The sequence below is a fragment of the Lissotriton helveticus genome, chromosome 12 (genome assembly GCF_964261635.1).
Source record: "Lissotriton helveticus chromosome 12, aLisHel1.1, whole genome shotgun sequence".
Classification (NCBI taxonomy): domain Eukaryota; kingdom Metazoa; phylum Chordata; class Amphibia; order Caudata; family Salamandridae; genus Lissotriton; species Lissotriton helveticus.
This window is the reverse complement of record NC_136073.1, coordinates 157,169,925-157,183,482: the sequence shown is the minus strand read 5'-3', so window position 1 is coordinate 157,183,482 and position 13,558 is coordinate 157,169,925.

Below are 13,558 nucleotides of genomic sequence, written 5' to 3'. Positions count from 1 at the left end.
GCACTGGTTGAGATGTGTAGTGCCATGGGGCCAGAGCAACAAGGACCATATGAAAAATAAGAAAGCATAGTTGGTGGTACAAATCCAGATATGCACATGACAAGACAAAGGTATGCAGGAGATGACAATGGACAGTCCATGTCCAGATGTGACCTCTGCTAGGTCATAAAAATCGACAAGGAGTTCTCACTAAAATTATATGTTGCGCTAGTCCCTAGATGTCGACATGTCCCTGTAAACACAATTTATGCACGTGGCGCATGGTATGTATTGCCGCCTCACACCATTGACAAGTAATGCATGTACTACTGCAACATATCAGGAGGCACAGTAGTGAACATAGAAAACAATGTGATGAACAGTCAACTGTGTAGTGTACAATCAGTGAATGACACACAGCTAACACAAAGCGTGTGAGGTGCACCACAATGACCATTTCCCATCTGACCCACAGGTGACCAAAAACATCGACTCTCAGATGGTATTTCCCAGGATTCTTTGGATGAGGAGCCCGAAGCCGGCCCATCTGGTGTTCCCGGGCGCAACAGGTCCCAGGACCCCACCGTCCCACCCACCACATCTGCTGAAACAACAACCTCCATGCAGACCCCTGCTGTTACGGCCGGTGCGTCCTCCACCACCACCACCACCAGAGCTGCCTGCAACACTCTCCCTGCCCCACAGGATGACTAACCCACCGACTGAGGAGGGCAGGGAGAGGATGCGGGTGCCTACAGGGGAGAGGCAACAGGACCGTGGCTTCAGGGCAGGTGGGAGGGGCAGAGTCACCCACATGTCACCGGAGCCTGGGACCAAATCTATGGAGCACATACACAAAGTCCTTGGGGCATATCAAGGTGCCCTGGGACAAACAGGCCGGTCTGAACAAAATTTCCGTGAGCTTCTCCTGCTGATGAGGTCCATGGACATCCGCATGGGCCAAATTGTGGACCTCTTTGGCCAGCTACTGGCGGTACTGAGGAACAGGCCTGCGCCACAACCAACACCTCCCCCTCCCACTGGTGGTCCACAGTTCACCATCCTCTCCTGAGGCCACAGAGAGGGGTGAGTCCTCAGACCCCACTAGCCCCCCAGCAGGCGCCCTATCCAGCGACGAACGGGCAGTCCGAAGAAAACCCTGAGAGTATCTGTTGGCGAAGCACCTGCCAAATGCCAGTCATGGAGCCAGCCATGATGGCAACCCTCTTCCCCACTGCATTGACTTTTTGGACTGTCCTTCCCCACGCCGCCATGTGAATGGCATCTGTCTGTTGGACTGGGTCACCACATCTATGTGGTGACAACTCGATTATCCCATTTATCATAACAGTCAACTCACTGCTTCAGTAATCACCTCACTGTAAATGTACACCCCCTCATATGTCACCATTGTAAATAAACAACTCCTTACACACATGTTGTTGTACCTGCTCCGTCTTTATTCCAGGATGTACTGTCTTCACCATGATTACAATGTACCAGGAGTCTGGAGTGTATGTAAGCAAGGAGATGTTGAAGGCACCTAGCAAAACACTACAGAACAACATTCACTAGTATGGGTGTGGCATCACAGACATCACACAACACTTCACAACAATTGAATCCCACATGCACACATCACAATGGGCAACAAGTGCCAACAAACAAATCATGTTGATGTTCCGAAATGAGCTGGCCCGGAAACATTGTCAGCCACCACTGAGTTTACAACCAGCTGCTGTCACAAATCTCACATACAGCTTCACAACAACAGCAACACCATCAGACAGTGGGTATGTGGTACATTGTCACACACCTTCAAGTGAAGTAGCGGGTGATGAGCTGTTGACGCAGGTCAACACCTTCCTCCTCCCCACTGTCCTCATCACTTGACACGGTTTGGTTTAGAGGTGGGGTCCTTGGCTCCTCATCATCATCCAGGATCAGGGGAATCTACTTGCGAATGGCTAGGTTGTGGAGCATGCAGCATGCCACTACAATCTGACACACCTTCCTGGGTGAGTACATCAGTACACCTCCGGTCTTGTCCAGGCAGCGGAAACGTGACTTCAGCAGACCAAAAGTACGCTCCACCACACAACGTGTCCTCCCATGGGCATCATTATAGCGGACGTCAACTGGATTCCGCAGTGGGCTCTGTAACCAAGGATGGTTGGGAAATGCAGTCACCTAGGTGTGACAAACACAAATAAACATTGCAATGTCACCGAGGCAGAGGACAGCAGGTCACACACACAGCACGCCATATGACTAGGCATACTCACCCATAATGCTTGCATGCTCGGGAAGCAGATTAGTCATCAGCTGGGGTACAATGCAGTTACGCAGGATGTACGAGTCATGGGCCGGGCCTGGGAATTTGGCACATACGTGTGAGATGATCATATCTGCCTGGCATACCAATTGCACATTTATGGAGTGCTAATGTTACGATTCCTGTAGATGTGCTCACATGCCTTTGGGGGTACAAGGCCAACATGGGTGCAATCAATGGCACCAACAACATGGGGGATGTGTCCGAGGGGACAGAAATCTCCCTTCTCAGCTGCCAATTTAGGCCCCCTGGAGAAATGGATATATCTGTCCTTGTAGATCATCATGGCGGACAGTACATCATGCAACACCATGCTGAACATAGGTTGTGACATCCCAAAAGCACTAAACACTGTGTGCTGGAATGATTCAGTGGCACAAAAATGCAGGGCCGCCATCACCTTATAGGTTGGGGTGAAAGCTGTTGGATATGTTCTGCGAGGCTGTAGGTGGGGCTTCAACATCGCACAAAGGGTTTGTAGGGTGTCTCTTTCCAGACGGCATTTTGGAATGATCGCCTCATCCTCAATGTCTGACAGCACTGTCAAGTGACGAAGCAGATTTGGTCTCCTCCTAGTTGATATGAAAGTGGACACATGCAGATGCAATACATCATGAGAGGGGCACAGCATCTCACGTTCTGGATGACACAACACCAACAATGACTGCCATCAAAATTGAGTTACAGACCAGCTTACATGCAGGGACACCTTCAGCTACACAAATGGCACACTTGTCAACTTACACAAAGCAAGTACCTCAAACACCACCTCGGTCAATGTGAATGCACATAGGAATATGGCCACATGTAACATGGGTACGCCTGGGAGTATAGCATCCAGCATATGTGGAACAAAGCAACCCCCTGTCTCATACCTAGCTGCTGTACCAGACACATATTCAGGCGTCATTTGAACCTAGCACACATCAACAACACAATGACCACAGTCTGAGCTAAAATGACGATCGTGTGCATGATCAAGCATAAGAGGACATGAAAAATAAGAACATCTTTCATTGAGAAAAATCAATCAATCAATCAATGTACTTGTAGAGCGCACTACATACCCGTGAGGGTCTCAAGGCGCTGCGGGGAGGGGGTGCCACTACTGCTCGAAGAGCCAGGTCTTGAGGGTCTTCTGAAGGAGAGCAGGTCTTGGGTCGGTCGTCGGTGGGTAGGGAGGGAGTTCCAGGTCTTGGCGGTGAGGAAGGAGAAGGCTCTGCTGCCAGAGGTTGTTCGTTGGATGCGGGGGACAGCTGCAAGGGCAAGGCTGGTGGATCAGAGCTGGCGGGTGGGAGTGTAGAAGCTGAGTCTGCTATTGAGGTAGACTGGTCCAGTGTTGTGGAGTGCTTTGTGTGCATGGTTGAGGAGCTTGAAGGTGATCCTCTTGTCGACGGGGAGCCAGTGTAGGTCTCTCAGGTGGGGGGTGATGTGACGGTGGTGGGGGATGTTGAGGATCAGTCAGGCAGAGGCGTTTTGGATGCGTTGTAGTCCTTGCAGGTGTTTGGCAGGGAATCCTACGTAGAGAGTGTTGCCGTAGTCCAGCCTGCTGCTGACGAGGGCCTGAGTCACCGTTCTTCTTGTTTCTGTAGGGGTCCACTTGTAGATCCTGTGGAGCATGCAGAGAGTGGAGACGACGTTGACCTGTTTTGACATAGAAAGGGAGGAGTTGAGGATGAATCCTAGGTTGCGTGTGTGGTCAGTGGGTGTTGTTGCTGTTCTGAGCGTGGTTGGCCACCAGGAGTCGTCCCAGGCAGAGGGGGTGGGTCCGAGGATGAAGACCTCTGTCTTGTCTGAGTTCAGCTTAAGACAGCTGCTCCTCATCCAATCGGCGACGGCCTTCATTCCCTCGTGGAGTTTAGTTTTGAGGGTGTGCGTGTCCTTGGTGAGGGAGAGGATGAGCTGGGTGTCGTTGGCATAGGAGAGGATGATGAGGTCATGTTGGCGGTCCACTTGTGTGAGGGGGGCCATGTAGACATTGAACAGCGTCGGGCTGTGGGATGAGCCCTGGGGTACGCCACTGATGATGTCTTTGGGTGTAGAACGGAAAGGGGGAGGCGGACGCTCTGGGTCCTGCCGGCGATGAAGGACAAACATTGCGGTGATTGTCGCTGCACCTCAACACATTGACATGTGTACACATTGTAGAGTCCATAACAGCACTGACCTGTGTACAGGCCCATCAGTATCACAAGTGACATGTGAGGAAGTACATGCTAATCTACTTAATCACATGCACAAACATGGCATGTGTAGTCACCAGCAGAGTAAATGGAACATTGGCATTATGTGCACAATGATGTGCCATTAACCATGTGGCCACTGTGCACTGTTGATGTTTGCCATGTGGCCATTGTGATTGTATGGCACCCAAATTGCGGTAGCTACCGCCTGGCCCCAGGGGTGTGTCACCAACAATCCCCAATACACAAGTACAGTAGTGATAGCCATAGAGACATGCCCAAATGGCAGTTGGCTTGCTCTGCCACCTAAATCGCGGTGCCTTATGTGAATGTATAGCACCCAAATTGCAGTAGCTACCGCCTGGCCCCAGCGGTGTGTCACCAACAATCCCCAATACACAAGTGCGGTAGTGATAGCCATAGAGACACGCCCAAATGGCGGTTGGCATGCTCTGCCACCAAATCGCGGTAGCTACCGCCTGGCCCCAGCGGTGTGTCACCAACAATCCCCAATGCACAAGTGCGGTAGTGGTGCATATCTATGTAGTGCCAAATGGCGGTTGGCATGCTCCGCCACCCAAATCGCGGTAGCTACCGCCTGGCCCCAGTGGGGTGTCACTAACAAACCCCAATACACAAGTGCTGTAGTGATACATATCTATGTAGTGCCAAATGGCGGTTGGCATGCCCAGCCACCCAAATCGTGGTAGCTACCACCTGGCCCCAGCGGTGTGTCACCAACAATCCCCAATACACAAGTGCGGTAGTGATACATATCTATGTAGTGCCAAGTGGAAGTTGGCATGCTCCGCCACCCAAATCGCAGTGCCTCATGTGAATGTATGGCACCCAAATTGCGGTAACTACCACCTGGCCCCAGCAGTGTGTCACCAACAATCCCAAATACACAGGTCCGGTAGTGATAGTCATAGAGACATGCCCAAATAGCGGTTGGCATGCTCCGCCACCCAAATCGCAGTAGCTACCGCCTGGCCCTAGCGGTGTGTCACCAACATTCCACAATACACAAGTGCGGTAGTGATAGATATCTATTTAGTGCCAAATGGCGGTTGACATGCTCTGCCACCCAAATCGCGTAGCTACCGCCTGGCCCCAGCGGTGAGTCACCGCCATGGAGCATGCCCTTACAGCCAATGGGCACCTTAATCGCGGTAGCATGATGCAATTTTGAAAATCGTGGTAGGCGTGCTCCGTCATCGCGGAGCCAGTGATTGGATGCAATTGAAAGATGCACCATCACGGTAGCGCCTGCCTGCCCCCTGCGTTGTGTCACCACCATGGAGCATGCCCTTACAGCCGATGGGAACCTTAATCGCGGTAGCATGAGGCAATTTGGAAAATCCCGGTAGGCATGCTCCGCCACCTTGGAGCCGGTCATTGGATGCATTTGAAAAAGGCAGACCTGGAACACCAATTGCTGCAACTTGGCACCTTTGAAATGACCGCAGGGGGCTATATATGTGTGAGAGGGAGCCTCAGATTTCCTCTGCTCCCAGAGCCTGCTGCCAGAGACCCCTCACCTGCTGCTGCCTCCAGGGACTGCTGCCAGAGACCCCTCATTTGCTGCTGCCTCCAGGGACTGCTGCTTGTGACCCCTCATCTGCTGCTGCCTCCAGGGACTGCTGCCAGAGACCCCTCATCTGCTGCTGCCTCCAGGGACAGCTGCCAGAAACCCCTCATCTGCTGCTGCCTCCAGGGACTGCTGCCTGAGACCCCTCACCAACCACTTCCGCCACTGCTGTCTCATGTCCACAGCGAGGGCAAGGACTGAGAAGATCCCTGCCAGTCCCTTCACAAGCGAGGAGCTGGAGATCCGGGTGGAGGAGGTGCTCACACAGTACCCAAGGCTATATGGTGCCCCAAATGTCGTGGTAAGTCCTCAACAGTGAAAGAGGGAGTGCAGGGGGGCACACATGTAGTTGGACTGATGCAGTATGTGCCTGAGAGTGTGGGGTTGTGTCATGCACTGCCAACATGGGGTCTCCAGGGGGAAGGCATGTGTACCCTATGCCACAGGTTTCCCTGCCTGCACATGTATGTGTGAGTGACCTGTGTTGTCTTGTCAGCCATACAGTGAAGCAGCAAGTTGTTCATGCAGGAGTCAGGACAGTGATTGCTTGGCTGTTTGGCTGTGTGTGCCCCTGCTGTCCATCTCAGTGTGAGCCTACCTGGTCTGCACAGTCCCCGCCCAAAAAGACATGGACACATCACTTCACTTACAGAGTATTACATCTGTCTTTTCTCATTGCACTCCAGCTATGAGACATCTTAGCACTGTAGATTGCACATGACCAGCCTTGTGAAAAGGATTTTGTATTTGTGAGATCATGTCCCTCAATGTGACATACATGTCACAGTTATCTATTCACAGGGCAGGGGCATTGAGGGCTGCACGGTCTTGAACACAGTGAATATAACCCCAAACACATGTTGATATGTGATGTATGTCTTTGTCAACCTCAAAATGGACTGGTGATGTGGGCAGGCTACACAGTGCTTTCAGTGCTGGCATCCTGCATGTGTGTGAGATGTGCAGGGACTGTGTTCCCATGCAGATGTACCATGTGAGATATATTCTTGTCTCTGTTAGACATATCTGTAGATTTGGGATGAGTTAGTATCATGCTACTGTACTGAGAGATGTAGGTACATAACACTGTGTCAGTGATCATTTCCCCCTCTTGTTTCCCATGCCTGTAGCTCAAAGTACACCAGTGTAAGGCCGTGTGGAGGGCCATTGTGGCCAAGGCTATGGGTGTCTCAAACCGACAGCGCACCAACTGCCACAAGAGGTGGGACGACACTGGCAAAGAACGTGGCGGAGATGACCTTGGGGCTGCCTCCTCGCACTTGGCGGTTGGCACTGTGCAGCATGACACCACTCATGGGCTGCATCTTGGCAGTGACACAGCCTGAGCTCGATGCATGTTTGAAGGAGCATCAGCAGCAAGCCAGGGGTGAGTACTCTGGGAAGGGTGACTTTGGCTGGAAGTGGCTGCATGTGTACAGAGCCTGTGCCCGCGCTGGCCTATGTGATGTTGTTAGTGTGATGCAGTGGCTTGTAAGTGGATGCAGGGTTGGGTGCATGTGTTGTGCATGTGCCCTACCTGTACTTACTAAGGTAATTTGAATACTGTGCATTCCCATTGCATTCTGAGTTGTGGTCTTCAGGTATCATCTGCATTGGGGTAGTCTGGGGAATCCCATGGGAGGGAACAGCAGTGTGCCCAGTCCAAGTGTGCCTTCATCAATGCGTCCATTGCCTGAACTCAGATTTTGTAGGTTTAGACATCTGACACCAATGTGCACCAGTCATTGGGCCCCGAAGTACAACATGGTGGGTGGACCCACCATGGGCTCATGGCCATTGTGGAATGTCATGTTGTAGTCTGTGCCTGTGTTGTCCACTCCTGCTCCATCTAGATCTGTCAGTGGCAAGGAGTAGTGTGACCCCCTCATGGCCCTAGGTGTGCTCAGAGCTATTTGTGTCTCTGGGTGAACTGAGCCACTAGCAGGGTGTTGTGTTGTGTGGTCTTCAGATGGCTCACTTATGCCTGATTTTCAAGTTTCCACGCACTGTTTGAGTCAATATAGTGAGTTAGCACAATGTGATTGCACAGGGTGGTGTGCAACATGTAGACGTAGTCATCCTCTGTGATGCTTTTCTTGGATATGTTTGTTATGTTGCTGCCAGTGAACTGACCCTACATCTCTCTCTCTCTCATGCAGCATCTCCTCTGGTCACGGGGGACAGGAGATGGACACCAGTGGGGGTGAAACAAGCATGACAGCTGCACTGGAGCCCAGTGACACAGATGTCCCCATTGCCTCGGAGGGGGACAGAAGTCTACTGGAGGAATCCCAGCCTGAGGCACAAAGTACCACGTCATCTGATGCCAGAGGTGATGAATCGATGTTGGCGGGCCCAGGGAATGGGGACTCTGCATCATCTTCCACCACACAGCGGCCATTGCCCACCCTCCCAGCCACTTCCTCTGGTGATGCCCGTGTTTGCACCAGTAAGAGGTGAAGAGTGTCCCTCACCCCGGGCTCCGCTGCCCCTTCCCCTGTCCCCCCTGCTGGCATCAGTGTTGAGTCTGTGGACCTTTTACGCAAGCTGTGTGTAGGCCAGACAGCTCTCCTTAATGCCTTTATTGGCCACGACAAATAATTGGCGCAGGTGGTTGATTTCATGGAGGGCATACATTCTGACGTGGGTGGGCTGCACAAGAATGTCCTGTCTTTGTCTCCACAGTGACGGCAGCCCTTCAACAGGCACATACTCACAGTCCAGCTCTGGTCCCTCTATCCACCCCCCTGGCAGTGGCCACGTCTGACGATAGTGACCACGCTCCACAGACCTCAAAGTCACAATACAGCACATGAAGCACACAGCAGCAGCAACCCAAGCGGTCCAGGGCACCGACACCATCCCCACAGAAAGCAAAAGCCACCCCAGAGCGCAAAGACAAAAGGCTGTCAGACAACACCAGGGTCCAAAAAGAAAAGAAGCAGACCTCAGGCTCCCATGCCTCAAAGGTATCCCCAGCCAAGGACTCTCCTTTCCCTGTGCAGCTTCTCGTGGACATGCTGTGCTCCCTGAACTGACCACTGGCCTTGCTGTTTTGCCCTTGCCTGTGCAGATTCTCATGGATATGCTCTGCATTTTGTGCCTTGCTCTTCTCCACTCTTGGTGCCTATCTGTGCAATATGTGAATAAAGACAGTTGCCCCTGTTGTCCATTTTGTCAGCGTCCTTACTGAATAAAGTTGTGTGTATATGGTTTACTGAGCCCCATGCTCTGTGTGCCACTTCAACATTGTCAATGTCTTGGCTCACTTACTCTATTTTTTACAGGGGTGACAAGGACTTCAGTTCTTCTTGACCCTGATACTTGTGGTGTGGTGGCTATGATGTCAATTTTACATGTAATGCAGTTGTCATTTTCATGATTTGTTCATGTTAGCTATATTCATCACATGTCAGGTTGGGGGGCAAGGCCAGCACAGAGTGTGATTCTATCCACAGGTTTGCAGGCAGCCCAGCAGTGTATGTGTGTGGTCATCTTGTGATGGCCAGTCATCCTGGTCCCATGGCTTACTTTAGATGTGTTCTCTTGGGTGGTCAAGAAGTGTGAAGTGTGAAGGGGGTAACTTTGTAGGGAGTGTTGATGTGTGTGTGCCCCTGCAGTGTCAACTACACACATGTGTCACCCAGGAGTTGAGTGACTAGTTTGTTCAGCCCTGTGGATGTGGTTGTATGCACGTATGAGTTGTATGTTGTGCACTGTGCAGTGTGTTGGTGTGTCCATGCAGTTCTGTCTGACTCCTACTTGTTGTTTTTGTCACTTGTGAGTATGCAGAGTGTATGACTGGCATGTCTGTGTTGTGTTATGTTAATCATCCATCTGTCTTGATACTGTGTGTTGTGACTGTGCAGACCTGCTGATCCACAGTGCCATTGCGGTTGTGTTTTCTCATGCATTGCTGCCACATGGTGCCTTTTTGCCTCCAGTATGGCATGTTGTATGTGGTGTCATGCCATCCCCAATCTGTGCTTCAGATGCCTACCCATTGTGAGTATGCACTCCCTCTATTTGTGTATGGTACACTCCTGCCATTGTAGTGTAGTTCCTATTATCCCAATAGGCTCTGCGCATTGGAATAATACCTTCAATAGTATAGGCCTAGACCAGACGTTAACTAGGTCTTCTATTGTCGATATTAGACTTAAAGTTTTGGGTTTGCCAGCTAGCTCAGAGTTCACTAGAAACTTTCTCGAATAGGCAAGGAGGAGTTGAACCTCCCTGGATAGACAAGAAGGGATTTAGTTTCTGACAACCATAGAACATGACAACTTTGCTCTCCCCTAATCAAGAGTGTATCTCTAGAGTCGTGTGAAAACAAAAGACAACTTATTTTACTCAGTCAGTACGTGCATTCTTAGTCTCACCAGATTGTAGAGAAAAGGAAGAGACGGGCGTGTTCAATAAAAGATGGTATTTATCGATCAGTCTCTTTTCTCATACAAGAGAAATGGATCGATATTATCGCAATACTTATGGTTAAGTAAAGTGCATACAATAAAAGCAGAAGTATAAAATAATACTGTAAAAACATTTATATGGTTTCTAAGCCATATGGTGGTTTAAAATGGATGAAATAGATACATACACATATACATTTGACTAATCGTACTCAACTGGTGTTTCTAACTACGCCTACCCCAGTGTACCTGACCTAAGCCTAATGCGTGGGTGGGAATAGAAAGTAGCCGTTTAAGTTAAGTTTGTTTTGCCAAGTGACTGACTCAAGAATTCTCTGCAAGGGGTTATTCAGTTCTGTACCTGGAATCTAGGATGGTTGAGGGATGGTATCTCTCGTCTTTGGTCTCGATATTCCAGGCTGCCTGCAAGGGCTGCCCGGAAGCGCCGGAGCTGGATTTCTCGGCAGGAGAAAGCAGCGTCTCGTTCTCAGCGCGTCAGGAAGGCGGGGCTGCGCCAGCGGGGTCTGCTCTGCTCTGGGCTTCGGCAAGTCTGGCTGCTCCGATCTCGTCACCACCGCGTGTGTTTTCTTAAGGCAATACCGGTAATATTTATACCTGTAAGGTGCCGAGATTGACGTAAGGATGGACATAGATACGTCAATAAGGATGTCATACGAACTGGTCGTTAGCACATTCTTTTGCTGAAGTTCTTGGTGAAATCAAAACAATGGCCGCAGGGTTTTTCCCAGGTTGTCATAGGTTTGATTTGTTTTGAGAACTCCGTATGCCTTATCAGGGGCTGGAGGAATATTGCTTGTCTAATTAGATGGCAAGCGTTATGACCTAATCAGATAACACGTTCCTGTGCCGTGGTGTGGCTTAATCAGATAACGGTTTCTGCCTCATGGGATGGCTGCTAGTTAACTTGTTAACCAGAACGGGGTCAGGGATAGGGGGATCGATACAGAACCTATAGGAATACATCACACCATGTCCACTACTGACGTGCATTACACTTCACTTAGATGTCAGCTGTCCCCTTGGTTTACATGTGTGTGTGCCTCCTCATCATTTAATTTGGGCTTTGTGGTGCAGTTCTTTGGCCAGAAGCAATGTGCCACTCAGGACATTTCCCCAATTGGTTATTTATGATGTTCTTGTGCTGTTTGGCAGTCATGTTGGCTCATCTGCAGTTCAACTGTGTGCGCTGCCCAGTACTCTGGTCAAACTGTTTCGACCTTCCTGTCCCAAGTCTTGTGCATCTGTTGGTTGGTATGTTCAATATATGTGTTTTTGCTTTAGTACTGCTTCACTTCCTGGGCGTGATGTTGTCTTTGTGCTGTGTGATTGGTGTTGAGTGGGTTCATGTTGTGTCACTTGTGTCTGTGTGGGACTGTTATGCTTGATGGCCCACACTGCTTGTTGTGCATGCAGTGCTGTGGGTGTATATTGCCTTGTCATTGCCTGGTGTGCATCCACTGCTGTCCTGATGTGTTTGGTATGTATTTTCTTTGCCTGTGCATCTGTTATTTGTTGATGTGGCTGTGTTAATCTGTGATGGTACACTTTTGGGGGTCGATTAAGATCGCGGACGGACTTGAGTCCGTCCGCGACCCCTGAGGAGGAGGGAACGTCCGCATGGGCTGCAGCGTTCCCTCCGATCTGATTAGAATGTGACCGCCAGGGTGGCGGTCACATCCTCTATCTCTAACATTGCGGCGGGTGCAGCTTCAAGCTGCACCCGCCGCAATGTTAAAAATGCATGCACCGCATTTGCATGCACAAAGCGGCAGGCACCGCGTGGTGCCTGCTGCATTGTGCACGCAAATGCAGGGGGGTACCATAGGTACCCCCCATGTGCACCCCCCACCACCCCTTCACCCAGGGGGCCCGCAACGGGCCCCCGAAGTGACGGTCCGTATGCTTTTTCACGGCGGAAAAGCCGCCGTGGAAAAACATAGAATTGCAGACATCCTAATATGCCTGGCGGTGTCTGATAGACACCGCCAGCCATGTTAGTGCTTTTCCGCCGTGGTCGCCTTCCGACCGCGGCGGAAAAGCGGCGGACAGATTGTGAGACCCACCAGCCATCCTGATTTGGCGGTGGGTCTTTCAGGCCTCCTCGGCGGATTTCCCGCATACTCCGGGCCGGCGGTGGCTTCCGCCGGCCCGGAGTATGCAGAAAATCCGCCATCATAATGACCCCCTTGGTCTGTGTTGTGGTATGTTGTCTGTGCAATGTTCCTGACTGATGAAGTTGTGCATTCCTGTTGTGTCTGTGCTCCCATTACCTTTCCACAGTTTTGCTACACAGGGCATGTCTGTACTTGTTGTGGGTCTGTGTGAGTTTCTGATGGGTTATGTGTTTGTCTGCTGCTTTAGTGCAGACATTTGTTCTGGCATCCCTGTGTATGTGTGTGATGTGTGTGGCTACCCCCAGGGTGTGTGATTGATTGTCTGTGTAGTGACAGCAAAAAACATTGCCACCCTTCTGTGTGTTTGACACTGGTGTTGTGTGCTGCTGGTGTGAGGGGGGATATGTGTGTAGATGGATATGTGTGTAGATTCCTACTGGTGTTTGACAGTCATTGAGTGTGTCCATGGGCCCTGTGTATTGTGGTGCTGGCGTGCTCCTGTGAAGTAGTTGTATACATATATGTGGCTGTTCACAGTTTGAGTTCAGGGCCTTCCTTTCATCACTGTGCCTATACATGGGTTGCCTTGCTGTCTCCCTGGGTTGTTGCACTGATCTGACTGTGGTTTGACTTCACTCACTGTGCCAGCCATGTGTGCTTTGAAGGGCTGAGGGTGTTGTTCTATGTTCCTTGTCTTGCATGTGATGTACACATGCTTGGTGGTTCTCTCCTTGTCTTCCATTTGGGTGCACCTCACTTTAGCTTCCCTATTTGCTGTGCTCAATTGCTGGTGGCATGTGGTCTGTGAATGTGTCTGTGTGTCAGTGTGGGGTGTGTCTGTGTGACTTGGCAGGCTGTGTGTCCAGCAGGATGTTTGTTCCTTGTACGTGTGTGTGTTCATTTAGTGCTTGTACTCAGTT